This window comes from Chelonoidis abingdonii, chromosome 1 (assembly GCF_003597395.2).
Source record: "Chelonoidis abingdonii isolate Lonesome George chromosome 1, CheloAbing_2.0, whole genome shotgun sequence".
In the NCBI taxonomy this organism is placed as follows: domain Eukaryota; kingdom Metazoa; phylum Chordata; order Testudines; family Testudinidae; genus Chelonoidis; species Chelonoidis abingdonii.
Genome location: NC_133769.1, coordinates 361,183,040 through 361,209,023, shown reverse-complemented (window position 1 = coordinate 361,209,023; position 25,984 = coordinate 361,183,040). Strand labels below are relative to the sequence as shown.

Genomic DNA, 25,984 nt, shown 5'->3' with positions numbered 1-25,984 from the left:
GATTATAGCTCCATTTGACTTAATTTTCCTTGATATTTTTCTAGTCACGTCAACTGCTTCCTTGGAAATGTTCTATTATATAGCTGAGAACAAGTTTATTATTTCCTGTCAAGGGGTAAATAAAGCTATGGCATCTCTGACGAAGTCTATAATGTATCTGCATAATGTGAAGGTTAAAATAAATCAGTAAAAGAGTTACTCTCCTGGGGGCAATAAACTGCAAAATATTTCATCAGAAGGCCTGGATATTATTATTCTTGTAATTAATCTTCCCCGGTAATAGCTCTGATTGTGTTTTCCTGTATCATTAGTTGGTGCAGTACCTGGTGTGGCCACTAGGTGTCATTGGGAAACCCTATACAGGGTGGCTTTGCAAATGGGAATTTTCCTAACAGGATGGTGGAGATAACTGGAATTCTTGGAGTCTAACAAGTGTAGAGTGGTTCTGAATCAGAGGTGTGTCCATGAGTCATTTCCTTTGGTTATTAGATTTTAAACTTAAAAGTTGACCTGCACAGAGACTTCAATACGCAGCAGAATATTAGCTGTGTTAATTGTCCTTAGCATACAGCAATGGGTAAGGCTTATTACAACGCCAGTCACAGCTTAGTGGTGCTGTTATACTAATAATAACACTTAGTATTCTTATCCCTTCAGTGGCTCCTTTCACCTTCTGCATCCAAATAGGTGACTAGATAGCAAGTGTGAAAAATCGGGACGGGCTGGGGTTAATAGACTCACCTATATAAGACAGAGCCCCAGATATCAGGACTGTCCCTATAAAATCAAGACATCTGGTCACCCTCCATCAGAATCATCCTTAATGCAACCTCACTGAATTTTTCCTGGATTTTAAACATACTCTTTCCTGATCATTTTTAGATTTTCAGTTCTTGTTTTGTGCTGGTAATATTATTCCAGCCCAATGGAGACCCAACATTCCTGTTTGTGGCAGCTTGTGCCTGCCAAATGAACGGTGGGTGCAAATTTTGTGCCTCTAACTGCTTGATTTGTACCTGCACTCGGGGCCAGGACTCAGACTGGTGCCTGTGATCCAACCTCAGGTGCAATAAGATGGGCATGTGTTTTGCTGGCATGTCTGGCACCCAGCTTAACAAAGCTGCTTTTCTGCAAATGTTCCCTTTTTCTAACGTTACACACACCCGAAAATAGGATCTGCAGCCAGGCCTGGAACTCCCTACCGCTGTGACGTGTACAGGGGTTTCGTTTGGAACCCCCAGATCTAAATCTGTCCGTAAGATTCTAAACTCCAGGTTGGATCCAAAACCGAAAGGGTGACCTTTTCCAGTTCGGATGCAGTGAAAATCTCATGAGTATAGCTGTTTTCCTGTAACTGTGCTCCAAGGCAGCGGGAATCCCATGAGAATAACTGATCTACTCAGAGTTCCAGCATTTGGAGCTGAAATCTTGCAAAAATAGCTCATCAGCTTTTGGCCCTGATAAATCCAAACCTGCACCCCAGGTACTGCTGAGGTACTGTGCTGATGAATGTGGTATAAACGCAGAAAGCAAATAGATAGAAACCTTAGCTCACCCTACCAGCACTGGACCACCCACATCTAGAATAGGCACTGCCCATCCTATAACTGTGAATCAGTTGCCTCTTGATCTCTCAGACACTGTGTTACAGATATTGACTCAACACCAGACATTATTTATCATTTATTATCTACCTTAGGGGTTTTTTTTTACTAGTGCCAGATAATGAGACAATAGTGATAACACAAATATACTTGCAGAGATCCCTACAAATACTGTGCTACTTAATACATTTTAGTAGTTCTTTTCAAAGACAACAGTAAATATGTAGAGAAATAACTGCAGAAGGAAAGTCAGATGAGGAGGGACATAATATATATATTTCCTAATGAACCAGTCAAACTTTTTTGTCCAAAATATATACCATTTTTTTTGTCTGAGGTTTAAAAAAATTTCATTAACCCTTCCCTGGTTATTTTCAGTTTGGGGATCTCACTGCATTCTCAGATGCCAGGCTGCAGAAATGAAAGCAGAAAAATGTCATTAGGGAACCAGCTCTTGTAAAACTTCCAGATGCATTATGAAGCTTAGTGTATTATGGAACCTGGTTCTCCATATTATACCATTTGCCAACTGAGCAAAGTGAGTATGGAATGCTAGCAAATTCAAAGGGTCAAACTGACATTAACTGGAGCGATGTGTTTTCAGTTCCTCTGAAAATCAGGCTACTTATGTAGGCACCTACATATGGATTTGGGCCTCTAACTTAAGACACCCAAGCTGGAAAATATCGACCTAAAAGACTGGCCTCAAATCACACAGTGAGTAATTGGCCAAGGCAAGTTTGGAACTCGGAGATAAAAAGGTCAACTTTTTTCACAATAAACCTTTTTTTTAAAAAAAAAAACTAGAAAAGTTGTTAATATTGAAAATTTCCATTTTTTGCAAAATATTCTGTGTTTTTATCAATGTTTTTATCATTTTTTCCCCCCAAACACATTATTGAGATTTTTGTTTGCCAAACAGTGTGCAGGAAAACAACCCAAGTTTTGAGAAATGACAAATTTTGAAAATGATATTGAGAAAAATGTATGCAACGTCGTCATAGCTGTGTTGGTCCCAGGATGTTAAAGAGACAAGGTGTGTGATGGCTTATTCCTACAATCTGTAACCCACTAACCCTCTGTCCTATGACTGCAGAGGTGTTAACAAGTCACTCTACCTTGAATGATCCCTTAGAGTAGAATATGTGCTAATTACTTATGCTAAAAAAATGTGTTCCAATTTGCATTTAGCTATGATGCTGATAGTACCTTTCCTAAACCTGAAGAAGAGCTTTGTGTGGTTTAAAAGCTTCTCTCTCTGACTAACAAAATGTATTATCTCACCTACCTTGTCTGTGGAGAAGAATCATAGGTGGCACGTAATGGAGGCCGGGGAGGCTAAACCAAGTGTGGCGCAGTGGTGGATTTGGGGTCCTCTGAAAAATCTCCCCCTGCCCTAGCCCCAGCACTGAAGGGGCTCTCTCTCCCTGGTAGGGGCAGAGCTTTTCCAGTCTTGGGGCAGTGGGGGGGGGGAGGGGGAGAAGTAAGTGGGAGGGGAGGTCTTGGGGAGAAGAGGTGGAGTGGGGCTGGAATGTGGGAGGAGCTCTGGGCTCAGCTCTCCAGCCAGGGCAGAGAGCTCTGCTGCGGTCCGAGATAAGACTGAAAGCTTATCCCCCACCCCCTGTGGCCCCAACTGAGCTCTCAGCCCCGCTCCCATGCCCCAGCCAGGGCCATGGGGAGGGAGGGGGCTGAGATCAGCCAGTGGGGGCAGGTCTTGGCCGGGAAGAGGCGGGTAGGAGGCTAACCTCCCCAAGGGGAAGCTTCACCTGCTGTCCATGACAAGAATGTTGATTAAAAATGTTGGTTAAAATATTTGCAAAAAAACATTGGAGGAGATGGAAAATGGAACCATTTCAAATCTGGTGATGTGGAAACAACAACGCAATTATTCCCTTCTTTGAGTGCTGATGCCTATGTGTATTCCACTGTTGGTATGCATGTGCCTCAGGTGCCTGGAGCCAGAGAGTTTTGGAAAGCGGTGTCCGTTGATCCGCACATGTCCCCTTGCTCACCTGGTGCCTCTGACCTAGGAGATAAAGGGAGCAGTGCACTGACTGCCTTGCCAGTTCCTTCTCAGTGCCGCATGGGCTGGGTTGGAATCTCCAGTATCTGAAGATTTGGCTTTCCTCTTTATCCGTGAATATATTGAGATGTGTGTAAATAGCTTTTATAGTTCTAGAGTTTAACATTTTTATCTGACAGTTTTAGTGTTTTTTAGTTAATTGGTTAGTTAGTCTGCCTGATCTGGGGAGCACTCCTTCCCCTTTATGCCCCATTTGGGTACTGGACTATGCTTAGGATTTTGGTCTTCTAAATTTGTGCTTCCTGCCCATGATCCTTTCCAGGCAGAGATGACCAACGCTACTGCCACTGCTGCCCAAGGAAAGCCCATATTGCGGCAAGGTGCAGTTTGTGCCATTTGTTCCTCATCTGTTCCCAGGAAGGGTGGGAATCTCACTTTAGGAAGCGCCTAATGGAAACAGCCATGAGGCCCTGGTTGGACACAGGCTGGGGGACTTCCCCCTCACCCATACATCGGATCTGGAGGTTCCACCACAACTGATGAGATTGTCTCCAGATGAGGTGGTGATTTCAATGTGTCCTTCCCCTTCATGACTAGAAGCAATTCCAGGAAACTCCTTCACAGACTTGCAGGAGAACTGTAGATTTCTCTTGAGGAGGTTCAGGATTCTCAACACAAGCTCCAGGACATCCTCCAGTCCTCTGGTTCCAGTCGAATAGTGCTCCCTGTTAACAAAGCCATCCAGGAGCCAGCTAGAGTGGTCTCGCATACCCCCGGGTACCTGCCCCTTACCCCAAAGAGGGCAAAGAAATAGTAACATGTCCTAGCTAAAAGGGAGGAATTTCTGTTCTCTCACCCTGCTCCTAACTCTTCAGTGGTCTAGACTGCTGGGGACAGATCTAGGCAATAACACCCCGGCCCCACCCTGACTGATAAGGAGGGCAAGCATTTCCAATGTTTTGGGAAAGAAGGGCTTTTCTTCCTCTAGCCTCCAGTTCAGGATAGCTGAGCACCAAGCACTAATGGCTAAGTACGACTTCCTGAACTATTCAAATTCATGGACTTTACCGACAGCCTCCCACAGCAGGACAGAGCTCATTTCCAGGCTTTCATAAAGGAAAGCAAAATGGTAGCCAGGACCACTCTCTAATCAGTGGTAGATGTGGCTGATGCATCTTCCAGGGCAATGGCTACTGCCATCGTAATATGCAGGGAGTCACAGCTCCATGCTTTGGGATTTCCCAGGGAAGTCAAGGGCACCACAGGGGAACCGCCCTTCGATGAGACTCATCTAGTTAATTAGAAGACTGAGGAATCCTTACATACTTTAAGGATTCCAGGGCCACATCCGCTCCCTGGGAACATATATATCTGCCCCAAAGAGAAAATTCCACCAGCAGTCATGCAAGCCTAGATCGATGACTCAACAGTTCTTCCACCAGAGATCTTATGAGCCACCCATAAGAGGCAGAGGTTTCAAAAGACCTTCTTCGCCATCCCTGCCGCAGCAGGTTTCTCATCCTAACCCCAGCCCTTAGCTAAACATTATTTTGGACAGGAGCTTGAGAGCTGTAAAACACTAAGTCCAAAACCTCTCGACTACCAGGCACTCTTTGGGGATCGTCTAGAACTCTTTGTCAACACTTGGAAAGTAATAACAGACAAATGGGTGCTAAGCATCAACCATTCTGGCTTTTTGATAGAGTTTACTTCCCTGCCCTCTCCAAAATCCCTTTCTACAGCCTCTCTCGAGTGGGGGGAGCACTACTGCAAGAATGTTCTTAGGTAAGAAGTGGAATCTCTCTTATAATGAGGAGTGATAGAATCATAGGGTTAGACGGAACTGCAAGGGTCTAACTCTCTGCCAAGATGCAGGATTTGTTGTGTCTAAATCCATCAAGACAAATGGAGAGCTTTCTCAGTGGTGTTGCTGCCAAGCCAGTTACCCACCTTTCTATATTTGTGCCTTTGGTTTTTCCTCCATAAGTTTAGCACCTTACATTAGTCTTTGTTGAATTTCATTTTTTCTCTATAGCCCAGTTCTCCAATTTATCAAGATCTCTCTGAATTTTAGCTCTATCCTCCAAAGTGTTGTCAATTCCCACCCCAACTTTGCATCATCTGCAAGTTTGATTCATGTGCTGTCTAGTCCTACATTCAGGTCATTAATAAAGATGTTAAATAACACTGGACGCAGAACAGATCCCAGTGGAACCTCACTTAATAGAGTGTGCTCCTCTTGAGTAACAAGGGATGAGTTTTCACGCAACGTACTTCTTTGTACTCAAAAAGAAAGGCAGTTGGAGACCCATAAACCACCTCCGGCATCTCAACTGCTTTATTCACGAACTCAGGTTTTGCATGGTCATGTTGGCATTCCTGGAAAAGTCACCAAGTCATGCCATCGACTTCGACAATGCTGCATCTCCTCTCCTCTTTGCATATAAACACTGAAAAATCCATCCTCATCTCTACAGATGTTGGACTTCTTCAGACTGCCCTTAAATTCAGTTATGGTAAGGACTTACCTGCTGAGGGACAGGTTTCAGGCTATGAACGATATTATATATCAGGTGATAAGCAACCCGAGTGCCTGTCAAGAACTGTCTCCTTCTCCTAAGATATATGGCCTTATGCACTTATCTAATGCCATTGGCAAGACACCATCTTCGTTGCGTACAAGTGTGGCTCCAAACTATGTACTTGCCAAACCAACAGTCCATGAGCACCATAGGGACTGTTCCCACCAAAATGATGTTGTCCCTGTTATGATGGAAAACCCGCCATTAAGTATATGTCAGCGTTCGCTTCTGTGCTTCTGCACTGGACAGAATGATCATTACTCACACATCTCTGTTAGATTGGGGACCCCACTTGGACAACCATATAGCACAAGGCACCTGGACATCTCAAGAATCCAGGATGCACATCAGTGTTCTAGAGCTGCAAATGGTTCAAAGGGCTTGTGAAGTCTTTCCCCCATTCATTCAATGGTACCATGCTCTCATAATGTCAGACAACATCACATCCATCTTTTACATCAATAAACAGGGAGGCGCAAGATCCGCCCCCCTGTGTGCAGAAGCGGTTAGTCTGTGAAACTGGTGTACTAGTAATCAGATCTCCCAGTCGGCAGTCTACTTGCCAGGAAACCAGAGTGTGCTAGCACTCTCTCAGGAGACACTTTACTGTTCATCATCAATGGGAGCTACGCGACTCAGTGGTAAACAATAGTTTCGCTTGATGGGGAACTGCAACCAAAGACCTGTTTGCCTCTCACGCAAACAGGAAATGCAAAATATCCTGTTCCTGAGGAGCCCTAGACTACCACTTATAGGGCAACACTCTACTCCTTCCATGGTGAGACCATGTGGGCTATGCCTTCCTTCCACTGCTGTTCCTGCCCTGAGGTTTGTGAAAGATTTGGCAGGACAGGGCTCAAGTCATTCTCACTGGCCCAAACAATTTTGGTTCCCATATTTCCTCCTCATGTTTTCTCAGGCACAGATCATTATTCCAACAATTTCTGATCTTCTGACCCAGGGGAAGTGCAAAGTCAGGCATCCCAACCAATGGCTGCTTAATCTCAGGGCCAGGTTTTGAATGGGCATCATCCTTTGAGTGATCATGTTCTGAAGCTGTACAGAACATCCTTTCTAATAGTAGGAAAGGGCGCCACTTGAAAATGTTACCTAGCCAAGTGGAAGCATTTTTCTATCTGGGTGCATCAAAGATGTATATCCCCAGAAGCTGCAGATATTTCTTTCATTCTTGGCTATATTCTTTCCTTATAGACAGCAGGTTTGTCCATCATCTCCTTATGGATCCACAGGGCAGCAGGCAGTGCATACCATCCACCTTCACAGGATACCTGGTCTTTGCATACCCATTGAATACCAGATTCTGGAAAGGCCTAATCAGAACTTTTTCTGCCTATAAAAAAGCCAGCTCCTCAATGGGGCTTGAACCTTGTTCTCTCAGTTCTCAGTAAGGCTCCTTTTGAACTATTACCTTCTTGTTCAATGTCTCTCCTATCCATGAAGGTTGCATTCCTGGTTGCCATCACCTCAGCCGGGAAGGTTGGTGAGCTTGGGATGTTGATCCTCCTTACGCTATATTCTATAAGGACAAGATTTCATGACATTTGGATCTTAAATTCAGCCCCAAAGTAGCCTCTGAGTTTCACCTGAAGCAGTCAATTCATTTATCTTTGTTCTTCCCAAAACCACACGCCTCCTTGGAAGAAAGGTGGCTCTATTCCCTCGATATTCAGCAAGTCTTATCCTTTTATCTGCAGCCAACAAAACCTATCAGGAAGTCTCCTAGACTGTTGTCGCTATAGCAGCAAGGCTCAAGGCTATATCCTGACAAAGAATCTCAGAATGGATCTCGGGCTGCATTTTGCTCTGCTATCAGCTGTCTAAATTTCGCTCTCCTCAGTCACAGGAGGTGGTAGTACTGCTCCTTTCAGCGCTGGTTAGTTGGGGCACTGTGTCCAATTTTGGTCACTGATGTACAGAAAGGGCGTGGAGAAACTGGAAAGGATCCAGAGGCAAGTGACAGAGAGGATCAAAGGGATGGAATGCAAGCTATAAGAGCAAAGGGTGAAGGAATTTGGTGTGTTTAGTTTGGAAAAGAAGAGATTAATGGGTGGCATGATAGCAGTGTTCAAATACTTGATAGGCTGCCATAAAAAGATGAGTCAAGTTGTTCTCTCTTGCCTCAGAGGGCAGGACAAGAGGCAGTGGGTTCCAACTACAGCACAGAGGATTTAGATTAACTCTCAGGAAAAACCTCCTAACGGTAAGAACAGTAGAACAATGGAACAGACATCTAGGGAGGTCGTGGAAGCGCCTTCACTGGAGGTTTTCAAAAAGAGGCTGGAGCCATCTGTCCTGGATGGTTTAGACGCAACAGATCCTGTATCTTGGCAGTGGGTTAGACTAGATCAGTGGTTCTCAACCAAAGATATGCAACCTCTTGAGGGTACGCAGAGGTCTTCCAGGGGGGTACATCAATTCCTCTAGGTATTTGCCTAATTTTACAACAGGCTACGTAAAAAACACTAGCAAAGTCAGTACAAACTAAAATTTCATACAGACAATGACTGGTTTATACTGCTCTGTGTACTATACACTTCAATGTAAGTACCAAATTTATATTCCAGTTGATTTATTTTATAATGAAATGGTACAAAGGAGAAAGTCAGCATTTTTTTCAAGAACAGTGCGGCTGTGACACTTCTTTTTGTATTTTTATGTCTGATTTGTAAGCAAGTAGGTTTTTAAGTGAGGTGAAACTTGGAGGGTAGACAAGACAAATCAGACTCCTGAAAGGGGCACTATAGTCTGGAAAGGTTGAGAACCAATGGACAAGGTGGCCCACATGGTCCCTGCACAACCCTACAATCTCTCTTGCGCTGGGACTATAGCTTAGTGTACTGTATAGTATTCCCCTAATGCTCTCCCAAGATAGTGTGTCCGTGAAAGGCAGAACAAAAAGGGGCTGCATTTCCCCTAATGTAAATATTTGAAATATAGCCCGGGGGGATGTTGAGTGTAGGGACTTCACGAATGGGGAAGAACGTGGTGGATGCTGCCTTGGAGGTGGGTTTTACAGGGGTTGTGTTTCTTGCTGCAGCCGGGGTTAGTAGAGGCCATCTGTGGAAGATTTAGTGGATGCTGTTTTTTTCCCCAGGTTCTGAGCACAATTTAAAAAAAAGATATCCCTGTTAAACAGCTGCCAGCAGCTTCTTTAGCTCAGCTAGTCTGGATCTGGCTCCAGGGCCAGCCCTAGACGAAATGGTGCCCAAGGCAAGGAACATCTTCGGTACCCCATCCTCTATTTATTAAACTTTTCGATACTTTATCTTTTATTACATTTTACCCCATTTCAGAGCTTTGATGTGCGATTTGCATGCATGATTTATCCCTGTCGTATAAGATGATAAATGTGCATGCTAGAATCTGCAAATCCTGTATTTATTCATGCCATATATAAGCAAATCAAATTTAAAAAAATCGTTTCCTTTAAGCTTATAAAAACTTCTTAATTTTAAGAATAACTGAAATGTACTAACATCAGGAAATTGAACTGTGCACCAACATTGGGTGGAGTAGTATTAAATAGTGCCACAGTAGAGAAAACAGATAGACTTTTGCACTCCCTAATACTATGTTCCGCAATCTTAGAAAATCCTCAAACATTATGTGTGAAGCATGGCAAAAGAAGTAACAGTATTTCTTTTATATTGTTGGATAGATAGGGATTTGATAGATATCTCTGGTGTCTCCTTTAATATGTCCTTTATTAGTCATTACTTACACTCCGCAAGCTGTAAAACACAAGTACACTTTCACAATTACACAATAAAACAAGGTTCACAGTATCGCAGCTGGGCTCTCATTTCACTTCAGTTCCCATTCTTATCTCTCACTGATTGACTGGCGAGGCTGCACCTCTTATATATACCCGCGAGAGCCGGCTGACAACATTCTAGGAGGTTGGAGAAAAATGTAGCTCTGGAAGATTCCGGAAGATTCTACAAAGGCCCAGAACATTCTAGGAAGTTAGTGAAAAATGAATCCACTTACTGAATACCTGAAACATGTTACTTCAAACATTCTATATTCCCTTTTGTCGCTTAACAACAACAGCACCCCAAGCCTGGCATGTGCCCCCCCAACCCCAGCCCGGCACCCCAGGCAGTCGCCTGAGTCGCCTGCCTCTAAATCCAGCCCTGCCTGGCTCCCTAGGATGGTGTGTGAAAGGTATATAATATAGTGCTTGGCCCTTTAAGAGCGATAGGGACTGAGTGTGCATACTGCACCTTTAAGATTTGGAAAATTCCATAGAGTGGCATTTACAATTCTTGTCTGTTGCAGATGGGCTGGAAGTGGGAACCCAAAGATGAACTAGGGCTGACCGTAGTTTGCAAATAAGGGACACTCACACCATGCTAACTTGATTCATATTTTCCGTTACTTTCGTTCATGTTGTTATGATCCCAATTAAAGTAACGGAAGTTAAATAGGAAGACCTGGTTGACTTGTTTGTGCCTGTATATATAGCACGGTGGTTGTGGCTGTTGCCAGCTGCACAAGGGCTGCATCACACATTTATCCATACAAGAGGTCCCTTTATGACTTGCGTGTTATGCTCTGTCCTGTCACTTGGATTCTTTTGGCCCCTCTAGCTTTCTGCAAAGCGGAATGAAAGTATCACATGGCAGCCCCGAAGGGACAGGAGGGCCCTCATGACAGCATGGCTTTGAGAAAGATCTAATCTCCCATTGTTATGCTGCAGAATTCCTCATCCAGTTGGGATTTCTCCTGGAGCTGATTGGACATGATGGATGGCGATAATTTTGTAGCTATGCATGATGTTAGGTTTGCAGTTTTCCATGTCTTCTACGGGGGGCTGGCGTGGGGAGAGAATGTTTCCAATCAGCTCCAAGTCAGAGGCCTATATTTTATCCGACGGATTCCAGCTGATGAGGTGTTTGCAAATGGAGGACTCGTGTCTGCAAACAAACATTAAGTGCTGTCCGGTTTCACCTCCATGCACACTGATTTATAGGGACCTTCCACTGGGTCGGGATGCAGATGTTTCTTTGGCTGAATTGGGCCCCAGGCAGCTTAAACCTATTTCAGAGAAATATGATGTTTTGTGTGATCCTCCTTATAACACCACTTCTCCTGTGTAAACACTATTTGCATGGGGAACCTCTGCAATGAACTCTTTGCTATATTTTTTCCCTATCGTAAGACTAGTGAACTCGTGATCCTAGCGCCACTGAAGTCCATGTTAATCACAATGTTGCCAGCTCTCCCATAATGTAAGAACAAATTTCTTAGCTGAGTGTGCTGTCCCTGCTGGGTAAAGACTCCCATTGACTTCACTGAGCTTTGGATCAGGCTCTGTGTGATTTAACCCTGTTCTGTGGAAACCCACTCTCGAGAAGGAAGCTGTTATAACCATGGTTCTCAACCTTTTCAGACTACTGTCCGCCTTTCAGGAGTCTGATTTCAGCCCCAGACAGTGGGGCTTGGGCTTCAGTTTGTTTGAGCCCTGAGTGGCCAGGCTTGGGTTTCGGCTTCAGCATGTTTCTAGCTTTGCAGAGCCCCTACTTGCCACCCCCTAATACCAGCCCTGCATTTGTGACCCCCGTAAACCCATCCCGTGACCCTCCTGGGGGTCGCCACCCCCAGGCTGAGAAACACTGATATAATATGTAGAGCAGGATAAACACGTCACTGTATGAACTTTCAGTTTCTACTGACTTTGCTAGTGCTTTTTGTGTAGCCTGTGGTAAAATTAGGCAAATATGTAGATGAGTTGATGTACCCCCTGGAAGACCTCTGTGTACCCCGGGTTTAGAAGCACGTGTTGGACTTACATAACGGTGTCCGCAGGGGCATTAGTTCATACAAAGAGCGCCATCTATTGGCATATAAGGATAGGTAACATTAGTCATAAGCTTAAGAGTTCTGGCCTCATGCTCACGCAGCCTTTCGTTTTTCCTAATAGTCAGTCTTAATTTCCCTTTTGCTCAGGTCCACCCTGTTGTTCATATTGTCGGTATTGCCGTAGCACCAAGGAGCACCAGTCCTGGGCCAGGAACCCATTGTGCCAGGCACTGTACAAACACAGAATGAAAAGAGTCCCTGCACCAGAGGGCTTATGATTCGTAGTTACTGTCCTTGCCTGCAACCTAAACAACACACATCCCTCAATGGCCGTAGTAGCTCGGAATGGATGGGGAATGAACTGGTTGCAGCTGAAAAGCAGAAACCAGGCCTGGGAAAAAGAGACCACTTCCCCCTTAATCCTTAAAGCCGGGGGGTCTGTTTAAAACAAGAACCTGATGCAGCAGAGGAGTTTCAGTCTCGATAATTTAATAAAGCAACCTGTGTTTTTTGTTCTGCCTGGTGTCAGGCCCGTGGTTCAGGGCTGCTCACTCTATTAGCTGTTCCTGCACATTGTCCGAAGCAGTCACCCAGTAAGTACCTCATTAATCAGCAATCTGAACAGCGCTGTGTCTCTGTCATGTGTGACTCCCATGTGCCCTGCTGGGGAAGGGGGAATTTTATGGAGGTTTTTTATTATATTTCTTTATTTTGAAGCAGGGAGCGTGGATTTTTTTTGTGAACTTTTACTCCTACTTCTTATTTATTATTAAGCACCAACAATTTCCTCCCTCCTCCAAGCCTTCTCGGTCCCAAAGAAGATAAATTCCTGGCTGTGCTAGCACTAGAAGTGTGCGTAGAGTCTAGTATTTGTATTGTGACCTGTCCCAGCTGTCATAAACAGATAGCTAAGGGTTAATGTTTCTTTTACCTGTAAAGGGTTAACAAAGGGAACCAAACACCTGACCAGAGGACCAATCAGGAAACAATATTTTTAAAAGCTCAGGGAGGGAATGTTTGGGTGTGTGTCCCTTTGTCTGTGTCTTTTGTCTGTCTCTCGGCTATGAGAGGGATCTTTCTATCTTCAAGCTTCTAATCTTCAGTTTCCAAGTTGTGAGTACAAAGGTAGAAAAACAATAGGCTTTTATTGTTTTTTTGTATTTACATGTGTGTAGTTGCTGGGATGTTTAAATTGTATTTCTTTTTGAATAAGGCTGTTTATTCATATTTTTCTTTTAAGCAATTGACCCTGTATATTGTTATCTTGATACAGAGAGCATTTTTATGTCTTTTCTTTCTTTTTATATAAAGCTTTTCTTTTTAAAACCTGTTGGATTTTCTTTTCTAAGTGAGGCTCTAGGGGATAGAAATCCCTGTGCCAGGATTACGGTCTCTCTCGGGGAAAAAGAAGGAGGGGAAAAGGTAAATTGCCCTCTCTGTTTTGTAATTCAAGGAGTTTAAGTACAGTAATCTTCCAAGATAACCCACGGAGGGGACGCCTGGGGAGGAAATAAAGAGAAGACAAGGGGAGGGGGGTTATTTCCCTTTGTGGTAAGACTCAGGGCATCTGAGTCTTGGGGTCCCCCAGGAAGGTTTTGGGGAGACCAGAGTGAGCCAAACACTGGAATTTTTGCTATGACACCAGCTCTGAAGAATTTATAATCTAAACAGACAAGACAAAGGGTGAGAGGGGAAATAGAGGCACAGAGAAGCGAAGCGACTTGCCCAAAGGCACTCCGCAGGTCAGTGGCAGAGCTGGGGCTAGAATTCAGGTCTCTTGAGTCCTAGTCTAAATGTGTCATCTGACCATTTTGTTTTAGTTGTTGCTTGTTGTTTTCTCCCTAATAAATGCCTATTGTTAGAGAAGAACAATGGCTCCCTATATTAAAAGAGATCTACGGAGCTAGGTGCTATGAGGTGGATTTTCGAAGGGACAAATGGCATTACCACCACAACACAGGGAGCGGGTCGACAAAGACATCAGCTGGTGAAAACTGGCCAGGCTCTGTTGACGTCAGTGGGGTTATGCTGATTCACACACCGGCTGAGAGGCTGGCTCATAGTTCTCCACTTGTGTACACCTGAATCTAGTGGCATTACTCCTGATTCACCCTGGGATCAGGGATTCAGGCCTGATCATTGATGTCTTTACATGTCGTTAAATAAAACTAACCCTGCTGCACCTTGCTGTGCACTATCCTTAGCTGAATAGCAGCAGCATCTTATTGTTCAATCCCCCATCTTGCCTCCCCAGTCCCCACTCTGTGGTTTGGCCATTGTCCAAAATTCAACTGTTCAAAGAATCTTAGGGGCAGGGACTGTGTCTTTTGATCAGTACTGTCTAAGAGACAGGCTGAGCTAGCCAATAGGGAACCAGGTGGGTCTTCCGGAGACCTGACTTCTATTCCCGGCTCTGCCACTGACCTACTGTGAGACCTTGGGCAAGTCACTTTCCCCTCTCTGGGCCTCTATTTCCCCATCTGTCTTGTCTATTTAAACGATGAGCTCTGCGGAGCAGAGATGGTCAATTACTGTGTGGTTGCACAATCCCTAGCGCACTGGGGCCTGTGGTTTGTGTGGGGTTTCTAGATGCTTCCCACTGAAAAATCAAAGGGATTTAGGGGTGTGTGCATGTGCCATTTATGCCTTTGAGAATCCCGTTAGAATCCCTAGGAGAGAGCGTAGAAGAGGTCAATAAGGTTAGAACTGAGAGAATTCCATGAACTAACCTGCTTACTAAGGCAAAGCTGGCTTTTCCTGAGGCATGCCCAAGAGAAACACATAGGGAATCGCCCCTCATCAGAGAACATTGCTTCCTCCCCTACATATCCTCATTTCTAGTGAAACCCCAGTGTGGGGAGCTGGGACCTCATTGTCTTTGTGTCCATGGACACTGGGTAACTCAGTGGATTGATTGAGCTGTTCCCTCCAGGCTGCCAGGTCAAATTCATGCCAGGTTGATGGTGACCGGATGTTTATACCCTCTGAAGGTAGCTTGATGATCTATGTTACATGTGTTCGATGGGTTCAGTCCAGGGGTCCACCTCACAAATTGAATGCCACTGAGTTGCACCCTTGGCAGCTTTAGGGTTAATAGCGAGATGCACTCTGGAGGTGGTGCACTCCCAGGTGTGGTCCTTCCTGGTCAGGGTTGAGGCATAGGCGCCTGTTGTTGTTTTCATATGGATGCTTTTTTGGACAGGAGCTGTCTTTTTGTTACCTGTGTGCAGCACCTAGCACAATGGGGTCCTGGCTCCTGATCAGGGCCTGTTGCTTTGGCTTAATTAAAAGAATACTTTGTGGGGCTAAGGAAATAAGGTAGCATTGCCACTGCCTGTCCTGCTTTGTGGAGTTCGCTCCCTGAAGCTGCCATTCCAGCAAAACTCATGAGCAGTGTTGCCAATGCAAGATTTGATTGAAAATCTTGTGATATTTGGTGTTTTTCTTAAAGCCCCAGCTCCTGGAGTCATGTGAATAAGTGAGAATCTCAGCTTTCGCTTAACACCTCCCCCACCCCACCCCCGCAAGAAGTAAGTCTCTAGCCCTCAAGGTTGTGGAGAAAATCTTGAAAGCTAAAGACTTGAAAACAAGACAACATCTCAAAAGAATCCAACGTTTATTCTAATCTCACGATTTTAAATGCTTGGCACCAACAGTGCTGCACTGGTGTTTCTACTTAATGCTTCCTTCCATAATTTTCTGATGCCAAACTCTAACAACCACTTCATCTATTTTCTTTTCCCTGTTCTTTATCCCTTGTATGCATATGATTATAGTGCTCATGAACAAAGAAGTCATCACGCTTGGTAGCACTGAGTCAGTGACTAGATTCCAGGTCTCCTGACTCCCAAGCCAGGGCCCAATTTGCTAGGCCACGCTGCCTCTCCCATAGAAGGCAGGGTCACCTTCCAGTCAGAGATTCCAAGGCCAGAAGGGACCAATGTGATCATCTGGCCTGACCTCCTGTAGGAGAGGCCATAGAACAGGGCAGGGCAACAGGCGGCACGCATGCCGATTTTTACTGGCACACTGCTGCCAGCCGAGGTTCCGGCTGCCGGCCCCGCTCAGCCTGCTGCCAGCCTGGGAGAACGGAAACCCCGGCCAGCAGTGGGCTGAGTGGGGCTGGCGGCTGGGACGCCAGCTGGCAGAAGCAAGCTGAACCCCAGACCAGCAGCAGGTGAGCCACTGTTGGTTTGGGGTTCTGTCTGCCATGCCACTCAGCCCGCTGACAGTCTGGGGTTCCTGCCACCGGCCCCTTGCCAGCCAAGGTCTTGGCCCCCGGCTCCGCTCAGCCCACTGCCAGCCTGGAGTACCAGCAGCCAGCCCCACTCACCTCACTGCGGGTCTGGGGTTCTAGCCACCTGGCTCCCTGCTAGCCAGGGTCTGAGCCTCTGGCCCTGGTCAGCCCACTGCCGGCCTGGGGTACTGGCAGCCAGCCCCGCTCACCTCACTGCTGGTCTGGGGTTCCAGCTGCCCGGCCCCCTGCCAGCTGAGGTCTCGGCCCCCAGCTCCGCTCAGCCCACTGCCAACCTGGGGTACCAGCAGCCAGCCCCGCTCACCTCACTGCTGGTCTGGAGTTCTAGCAGCCCGGCTCCCTGCCAGCCGGGGTCCGGGCCTCTGGCCCTGCTCAGCCCACTGCTGGCCTGGGAAACCAGCCGCCAGCCCCGCTCACCTCACTGCTGGTCGGGGGTTCCAGCTGCCCGGCCCCCTGCCTGCTGAGGTCCAGGTCTCCGGCCTTGCTCAGCCCACTGCCGGCCTGGGGTACTGGCAGCCAGCCTGGGGCTCTGCTCCTGGCCTGGGCCCAGTGCTCTGCAGCCGCCTCCAGCTTCTAAAAAAATCTCGCATGTCTCGCACCCCCACAAAGGGCATCTCGCTCTGTGCACTCCAGGTTAAGAACCACTACATTAAACTGATAAGATCTGCATTTTAATTTACTTTTTAATGAAGCTTCTTAAACATATTAAAAACCTTGTTTACATAAAAAATAGTTTAGTTATATAATATAGACTAATAGTGAGAGACCTTCTAAAAACATTAAAACGTATTACTAGCTTGCAAAACCTTAAATTAGAGTGAATAAATGAAGATTAGGCACAGCACTTCTGAAAGGTTGCCGAGCTCTTCCACGGAATTTCCCCCCAAATAACTCCTAGCACAAATGTTTTTCTAAAGCATCCAGTTTTGATTTAAAAATTGGCAGGAATGGAGAATTCACCATCACCCTTGGTAAATTGTTCCCATGGTTAATTACCGGCACTATACACCTTATTTCCAGTCAGGGCATTCACACCATGGCATCAGTAGCTATCTGCACATTCTGATATTTTGGCTGGGCTGGAGCCAGTCTGGCTTTGACATGAGAAGTTCCAGCCCCCTTGCAAATTTTAGCTCTGCTTGAGTGAAACCCACCCCCTCCCCACCCGCCAGATTGGCTATCTGTCTCACTGCCCCACCTCCTGGAGAAGAGCAGCCCCCCAGAGAAGATCTCTCTCCCCTTCTGTAGTCAAGAGCTGACACCGATCTCGCCAGAGAGGAGGGGATTGAAGAACCTCGGGAGCTGTAGGAGAAGCAGAAATGAGTGGAAGGGTGGCAGCAGTGGGCGGGGGCAGGATGATGGGGGAGGGGGACAGAGTTAATTGCTGGCAAGGGATGGGTAGATATTGGGGAGTTCCTGGAGCAGGAGGCCAAAACCACCATAACCAATTAATTTGGGTGAGTGGGTGATGCTAATTGTCACACCCATGCACTGGGGATGGGCAGTGGTTTTTTTTTTTTTTTTGAATGTCATGATTTGTCTGGGCTTAACTCATGATTTCTGAGCCTTTGAGATTGGCAACACTGCTGACTGGCCATGTGACCTTGTGCAAGTCATTTTATTCCTCTCTGTGCCTCTATTGCCCCTTTCACTCTTTGTCGATTTTGGCTGTAAGCTCTTAGGGGCAGGGACTGTCTTTGTACACTACCCAGGACAAGGGAGGCTGTCATCTCAGTCGGGGCCTCTAGCGGCTACTGTTCTACAATCATAACAATGTGCCTGGAGTCTAATTTACCAGGAAAACTCCACTGAAGAGATTATAATGACAATTTCAATGCATTTCTCTTCCCCATCCCCCCACTCCATGCAAAATCAGGTTACAGGAAATTCTGAACAGCTCAGTGGCGTAATTAGGAGAGATTAATACTATGGTTTCCAGTGTTTTCCCATTGATCCACTCGCCAGCACCTCCCCTTGTAATAAGAAGCATTCCATCAGTGCATTCGGGATTTAGAAAGTTTCTAATCTTGTTTCCCTTTCTCATTGGAGGTGGATTTATCTCTGCTTTGCAACACCCCAGTGTTTATTCTTCTGCTTCCTAACACTTTCCCCTCCCCTAGCTGGTCCCTTTTGCTTGTGAAGGAAAAGATAGATCTATATTTTTTAAACGTTTGCGGCAATTACGTTGATTCCCCAACTGCTCCCCAAGGGAAGATCTACCCTTGGCTCCACCTTCAGCTACAAATCCCTTTTCAATATGTCAAGGGCTTCCAGCTGAACCCTTGTCAACCTGAAATATTGTTAATGCTTCCCCTGTCCCCCCCTTAGTTCAAAGTTTCCCCGCAGGGTGCTGGCCATTCCTGCATTTCTCCGCTCACGTAAATATCATCCTTCTGAGCAACACTGAAAATTTGGGGACCACTCACCTCTCACTCTTTTCCATATGCTGCAGTTCCATGTCTTGTCTTGTGCCTTACCCCGTGTTTGTCTTGTCTGTGTTAAGATATAAGGTCTCTGGGGCTGTGTATGTACAGCACCATGTACATTTATCATTCCATAGAATTATTTTCATTGATACTAAAGAGCCATTTATTGAGTATTTAGTATCCACTATGAAATATTTAATACTGGTTCCACTTCTATGAATTTTCAGAGGGCCAATCTCTCCATGAAAGTAGCACTGTCTATTTGAATCCCTTACCTCTGATCCTGATCAGACCTTTGATATTTGAACCTGAAATGACTTTAACAATCCAATCTAGTTTTCACCATTTATATTGTTTGTTTGCTGTGTGCACTTCACTTTCGGAAGCCAGGCTGGTCAGTTTTGAATCCTGTTTATAGTCAGTTTCACTTTTCCAAGTCTGATATTAATTTGTTGCGATTTGGGTTTCCAAAGCTGCAGAGCAAAATTACCCAACTGATTTCCTCTGAAATACAGATAGCAACTTTATTCCTGTGGGGCAAAATTCTACTCTGGATGCTAACGTGCAAATCCCTTTGTCTGACATTCTGCCACCCTTATAACCACTTACATTAACTGAACTTACACGTGGTTGAATTTGGCTCAGAAGCTTTAGTTAAAACTCCCCTCCCATCCCAATTTTTCCTGGGCCTCTTTAATCCCCCCCAGAGATCTCCCCTATAGTTTGCAGAGCAGATTGTGCATGGAAGAATTAACTGATTTGCTATTATTTACATGGCAGAGTTTATGTGACTCATTGTATAAATATATCGCAGCATCTTAGAGACAGGACCAAATGACGTTTAAGTAAACTGAGGCAGGATATGGGCATTTCAAGGGTAAACAGTACGAATGTGTCATAGAAAATTCTGTATATACCTTATCTCTGGGAGGGCTGGTGTGAAGTCACTGAGCGGATCTTTTATTATTATTAGAAAGGCCGGATGCCATTCCAGACATAAAAGATACATTATATGTTGCTCATTCCTTGGATTGCAGCATGCGTGTTCCAGAGCCTAATGGATTCTACCACAAAGGAATTTCCTGAGGGCTGTAGTTTAATTAGACTGATTAATGGCAGCTTCCCCCTTAGCGAGAGCCTGGTGTCAATGCAGAGGAAGCTTTCCATATTTTCCACATGCATTATGTATGCGTTTCATTTTCATAGAGAGACAAGGTGGGTCAGGAAATATCTTTGATTGGATCAGTAAAAGGATTGATCATGTATAATCTACACTCTTGCAGCTAGTCCCACTGAATCGAATGGAACCGTGTGAGAAGCTGAATCCAGATAAATTTAACCCTTGTTCTAAGAGCATAGGCTATGCCCCACTTACATGTCACATGCTGACTGGGGCATGGGCTTTGTGTATTAAGTTGTGAATAGGCCTGGCTGGGCCTTTGCACAGGGGATGAATTTCACCCTTTGTGAATAAGAAATGGGCCTGTACTTTGTAGTCAGTTAGCACTGTTATCCTGAAAGGTGCGGATGGCTGCCATCAAGTGAGTCTTTGAGCCAAAGACAATCATGGAGCTGGTTAAAGCCCTTGCGAGTAACACGCACCTTCTTACAGGCTCAGTGAAGGAGCAATCAAGCCCCTCTGTTGTGGTAGAGACAGCTGGAAACAATGGAGGCTACTGCCCAAGTCACTAGGCTGCATGACAGGGCCTTAGCAAAGTTATGCCAAGTAGATTAACAGAGGTTTTCCATTGCAGTGATAGTGTTTGTCCTGTGGGGGCCCCGACCTGTATGGAGGATGCCATTTTGCTCTACAAAATGGCATCATCTGCACACCATGACCTCACATGTACCGGATGGAGGATGCCATTTTGCTCAGGGATCCATACAGGTAGGACGTGTTCCAGCTTCACTACAGCTGTGTTTGTCACCAGGGACAAGTACCCATGTCAGGGGCTTCCCTCGCTCCCTTGGGGCCCCTGCAGTTGCCAAGTGGTGGTGTTAGGCACAAACACAGGGAGCAAGAGTTTGGGTTTGCATGCTGTGTGGTTGTTAGACGCAGAAAGCCTAGGGAAACAGTTCTGAGTGTCAGAGCCCTGCCACGGGACTGGAATCCCACAGCATAGATGCCGACTCCGTGGGTGCTCCGGGGCTGAAGCGCCCACAGGGAAAAAATGGTGGGTGCTCTGCACCCACTGGCAACTCCCCGCCCCGCCCCTAGCTCACCTCCACCTCCGCTTCGCCTCCTCCCCTGAGTGCACCATCAAGTCCTGCTTCTCCCCTCTCCCTCCCAGCCCTTGCGCCATGAAACAGCTGTTTTGTGCAGCAAGTGCTGGGAAGGAGGAGGAACGTGGTGTGCTTGGGGAAGAAGCAGGGCTGGGCAGAAATTTGGAGAGGGGTCGAGTAGGGGCAGGAAGGGGTCGGAGTCAGGGCGGGAGGGGGGGTGGGTGCAAGCACCCAGCGACACCAAGGAAAGTTGGTGCCTGTGTCCTGCAGGACTCACTGTCATAATAGTGGAAGCACATAAAATGTCCTTTGTTGAGGGTGGGATTGTGGTGGTCAAAAAATCAGACTGTGGTAATTTGCAGGAAAATACTAAATCTCTTATTAGTTAATTTGTCATGAATAGAATTTCAGCAATGGAAAGCAAATTTTTCTTTTTTGTAATACTTAAATTTAAGTATCAGAGGAGTAGCCGTGTTAGTCTGGATCTGTAAAAGCAGCAGAGAATCCTGTGGCACCTTATAGACTAACAGACGTACCTGCCCCTGGAAATTTCCACTACATGCATCTGATGAAGTGGGTATTCACCCACGAAAGCTCATGCTCCAAAATGTTTGTTAGTCTATAAGGTGCCACAGGATTCTCTGCTGCTTTTACTTAAATTTAAGCGAGCAATAGAAAGAGATTTGATGTCTATTATAACGAGTAAAAATATTTTTTACATGGTTTAAGCAAGAATTGTTTTCTTCTTTTAGTGGTCAAAATTATGTCTAAATTCTCATATATATAATATTAACCAACCATTGTGGGTCTTATTTATTTTTGTAATCGCATGGGGGAATCTGTGTTTCTTGTGGGATGTAAAGTTTTTGCAGGTGTGAGCAGGGGCAAAATGAAAGAAACAATGAGGGAGCGGGTGGGAGTGGGTATTGCAAGGCAGGATGGGAGTGGGATTAAAAAAAATAGTCCTGCGCAGGGCTCTAGTGAGTGGGGACCCTGAGAGAAAGCAGAGAAATGGAGGTTCTTGGGCACACAGGTTGCTGGAGGGGCAAACCTGGTGATTTCTTAGCAAGGAAACTGCCTGCTGTTGTTTTTAAACTGTGTATGTTCTTTGTAAATAAACAAGATTATCCTCAAAGAAATACTTGACTCACATCACTGATTTCTCCTCCTAACAGAAACAACCCTGCCAGCCCCTGAATATTGGCTACCCACTCAGGCCACTGGGTTTGGAACTGTCTGGTTTGAGAATTGGATCTTGCAGACACACAGCACATATCTCACCTGCCTCCTCCCACCATCTGGGAACAAATGGGATATTGTGGGAGTGAGAGAAATGAAGAACAAAGGAACAGCCTGTAGCGCCAACACAAGGAAAGAGTGAAATGCACAGATTTGCTCATCTACAAAGCCTTGGCTGAAGCAGTAAGAATTTAAAATAAATGTACAGCAAGCAGAGTAGGCCAGGTCACCATAACAAACAGCAAGAGATACGAGGATGAGTTCACTACAGCTTCATCCAGCCAGACTTCAGTGATAAAGCAAACATCCAGAGAAGGGTAATGAAAATGATTAGAGGTAATGGGGTTATGAGGAGGGAGGTTGGGATGAGGAGAGATTAAAACGTCTGTCTCTTTTTGGAAAGAGGCAAGTAAGACAGGTTACGATAAAGCTGTATGAAACAATGCCTGGCAGACTGATATTCTGTGTACCCTTTCCCATAATACAAGGGCAAGAGGTGCTTGGGATAATCTATCTTGTATGTTTAGATTGTCAATTCTTTGACATTGTGGCTGTCTTGGTGAATATGCAGTGTGCAACACAATGGGGCTCTGATCACAGTTCAACCTCTGCTGTAGCCATCAGCATTTCCTGTTTCCTGGGTAGGGGTGACTCCTAGGCTTTGGTACCTATACTGCTAGCCACCTCAAGTGTAGGCCCATTTTACAGATGGGAACTGAGGTCACACAGGAAGTCTGTGACAAGTGGAGACTTGAACCCAGGTCTCAGGTCAGTACCTTAACCACTGGTCCAGTCTTCCTCTCCACTACTGTAGTACAAAAGATAAATAATAATCCATTGCACCTGTGATGGGCTGGACTCACCTTTTGGGATGCCACTTGATGTACTGGGGTTTCACTGAGCCCCTCCTGCTCCACGAGCCTGGATTCCCTTTTCCTGCTTTGCTGAATTAAGCTCTCCAGCCTCTTGCAGTGCATACACACAGGTAGGGCCACATCCCGCTGCAGACACAGACTGAAATCAGCTCTGTGTGAGAGGATTCACCCAGCACTCATGTGCACCCACCCTTTTGGGGAATAAATCCAAAATAATACTGTCTTGTGCTATATAGAAAGATCTGCACAGCACAAGCACAGAAAATTTGCCCTCTCTCTCAATGTGAAGAGAGAGATGCACAACTTCTTGCCCCTCTGTTAGAAATTGCACAACTGGGTTTAATAATAAACAAAACAAATATATTAACCATAAAAGGCAGATTTTAAGTGATTCTAAGGGATAGCAAACAGAGCAAAGCAGATTACTGAGCAAAGAAAACAAAACACCCATACTAAGCTTAAGATCTTAAAGAGACTGGTTTCAAGAAGTATTTTCTCACCTTAAATGTCATTTTAGACAAGTTGCAGCATTTCTGTAGCTTAGAGTTCTAGTTATTTCTTTTTACAGACTGTACCCCAGGTCTCAGTTGGACTCGCCCCTGCCTTTCCCCTAAGTTAACTTCCTTTGTCCCTTCAGGTACTTTCAGCAGTCTTTCTTCTTGGGTAGGCAGTAGAGAAGAGTCCAGATTAACCCCCTCCCCAGCCTTAAAAATGATTTACTCCAGGTGGGAAACCTTTGTTTGATCCCCATCCCCCTACAGAGCAAAAGTGCCAGCAGTGTCCAAGGTGGTATTTTGTATCAGGTGATCTTACCTCCTGACCTTGCAGTGTCAAAGCAACTATGAAACCAGGTTTATTTGCAATGTCCACAGGACGGACCTCCAGGCAGATGGGAGATCCACATCTTCAAAGACTCACTGTCTTTTTCTAATGACCCTTTAAGTCTGATTGCTCACTGCCTGGTGGGTGTTTCCCCAAGTACACACACAGTTGTAATTGTTACATAGTCAATATTCCTAACTTCAGATACAGAAATGATACATGCATACAAATTGCATAATCATATTCAGTAAATCATAACCTTCCAATGATACCTCATATGACTCATCTTGCATAAAGTATATCTTAGTTATGCCATATTTGTATCATAACCATATTTCTATGAGGAATATGGGGTGTGACATCACAGCACCCATTTCAGAGCCACACACTGGCAGCGTATAGAGATCGCAGCATCTGGGTCTGCAGGGGAAATGAGCTGTAGAATGTTTCTCAGAAATGAAGTTTTAAATAATGTTTTTTTAAATCGTTTAGTAAGAAGCTCTATGCAGAAATGAGAGGCAGAGATGCCAGGGTGATTTTCTTTAATTTCTCATGCATATGCAGTGCCTGCTTTAACAGCCTGAAACATTGAGAAAATATGAAAAATATAATACAAATAAGAACATAAGAGCAGCCATACGGATCAGACCCAAAGTCCGTCTAGCCTAGTATCCTGTCTTCTGACAGTGGCCAATGCCATGTGCTTCGGAGAGAATGAACAGAACAGGAAGTTATCTAGATGATCTCCTGAGGTCCCTTCCAACCCTAATAATCTATGATTCTATGATTCTAAGTGATCCATCCAAATAGTTGAGACACACACAAATTGTGGTGAATGCTTAGGAGTTGGCATAACATATTCTTGGTTGTGACTATTAGGGGGCAGCAGAGAGCCTGACAAAAAGGCTCAGTCACCTGTGTGACAACGTGTCCTCAGGTGCAATCAACAGTACTTGGCTATACAGCTACACAGCACTGCTTGTATCTGGTGCTCTTTGCCTTGCTCGCAAGGCTGGAAGAGTCATGAAGGCTGATCAGCAGCCTATCTTTAATGAACCCTACAGTGGTGTCTGTCTCCCTGGACACCAGCCCCAGACCACAACACAAATGTTAGCCCCTGGGCTCACATCTCTTGCTAGCAAAGCCTTGCATCTAGGAGGCTTTTCACAGTTCCCCAAGTCACGTAGGGTACGTTTGCCTGGCAAAACAAAAAACGTGCAGCAGTGAGTCTCAGAACTGACTTGAACTTGTGCGACAAGGATAAAAATAGCAGTGCAGATATTCCTACTCGGGCTGGACTCTGGGCTCTGAGACCTCCACCCACCCCCGTGCCAGGTGTCAGAGCCAAAGTTCCAGTCTGACCAGCAATGTCCACCACATCGGTTAACGGGCTGTGGGGTTGTTTTGCCCTGTAGATGTTCCCTCAAGCCCATATCCTCAAAGGTATTTAGGTTCCTGATTTCAATCTGAGGTTCAGTGCCTAATTTCCCTTGAGGAAATGGGACATAACCACTTTTGGACACCCCACCCTGTCTTTGCTGGACCAGAAGGACGTGGTCAGAAGGTCAAATTGAAGATATGGTTGAACGTGACTAGTCCAAAAAACCCCGATATAGATTTAAAAGGTTCAATGCAACAATGACACAAGGGCTGCTGTAAATGACACATGGCCCTGAATTATCTCTCACTTACATTGATTCTACACCATAGCACTGACTTCAGTTGAGATGGTCCTGATTTACACTGGTGTAAGAAGGAGAAATGAGCTGATAGGGTGTGAGCTGGTCCGTGAACTGAAGTAGATGACAATGCACTGTTACTGGCATTGATTTGTGCATGCAAAATGAGCGGATTTTATATTGAGCTGAATTCTGTAGGGACCAAATTTGCTCTTTAAGTCAAAGGGAGCTGCCCCTGCTTACAACAGGGATGATCTGAGCCTGGGACTTGTTTGGGATGGTGCAAACGTAGGGTTTGTCCAAACACAAACTGGAACCAACAGCAATCGGTTTTAATTGACATCTTTAGTTATTGCAGTGCATGTCTTTGTGGGGACCCTCCTATTTCAGAGTAAAAGTGTCCTGTTTTGATTTATCACATGTTGCTAAA

The 25,984-nt window shown here is 45.4% G+C and overlaps 1 long non-coding RNA gene across 1 annotated transcript in view; it reads left to right on the top strand.

The window, feature by feature from the left end:
• Window positions 1–22,137: 22,137 nt before the first annotated feature.
• The window catches only part of LOC142046131 (uncharacterized), a 138,118-nt gene continuing 134,271 nt past the window's right edge, over window positions 22,138–25,984 (top strand). The window contains exon 1 of the long non-coding RNA XR_012655066.1: window positions 22,138–22,495. This is a non-coding gene — a long non-coding RNA (uncharacterized LOC142046131). The remainder of the gene's footprint in view (window positions 22,496–25,984) is intronic.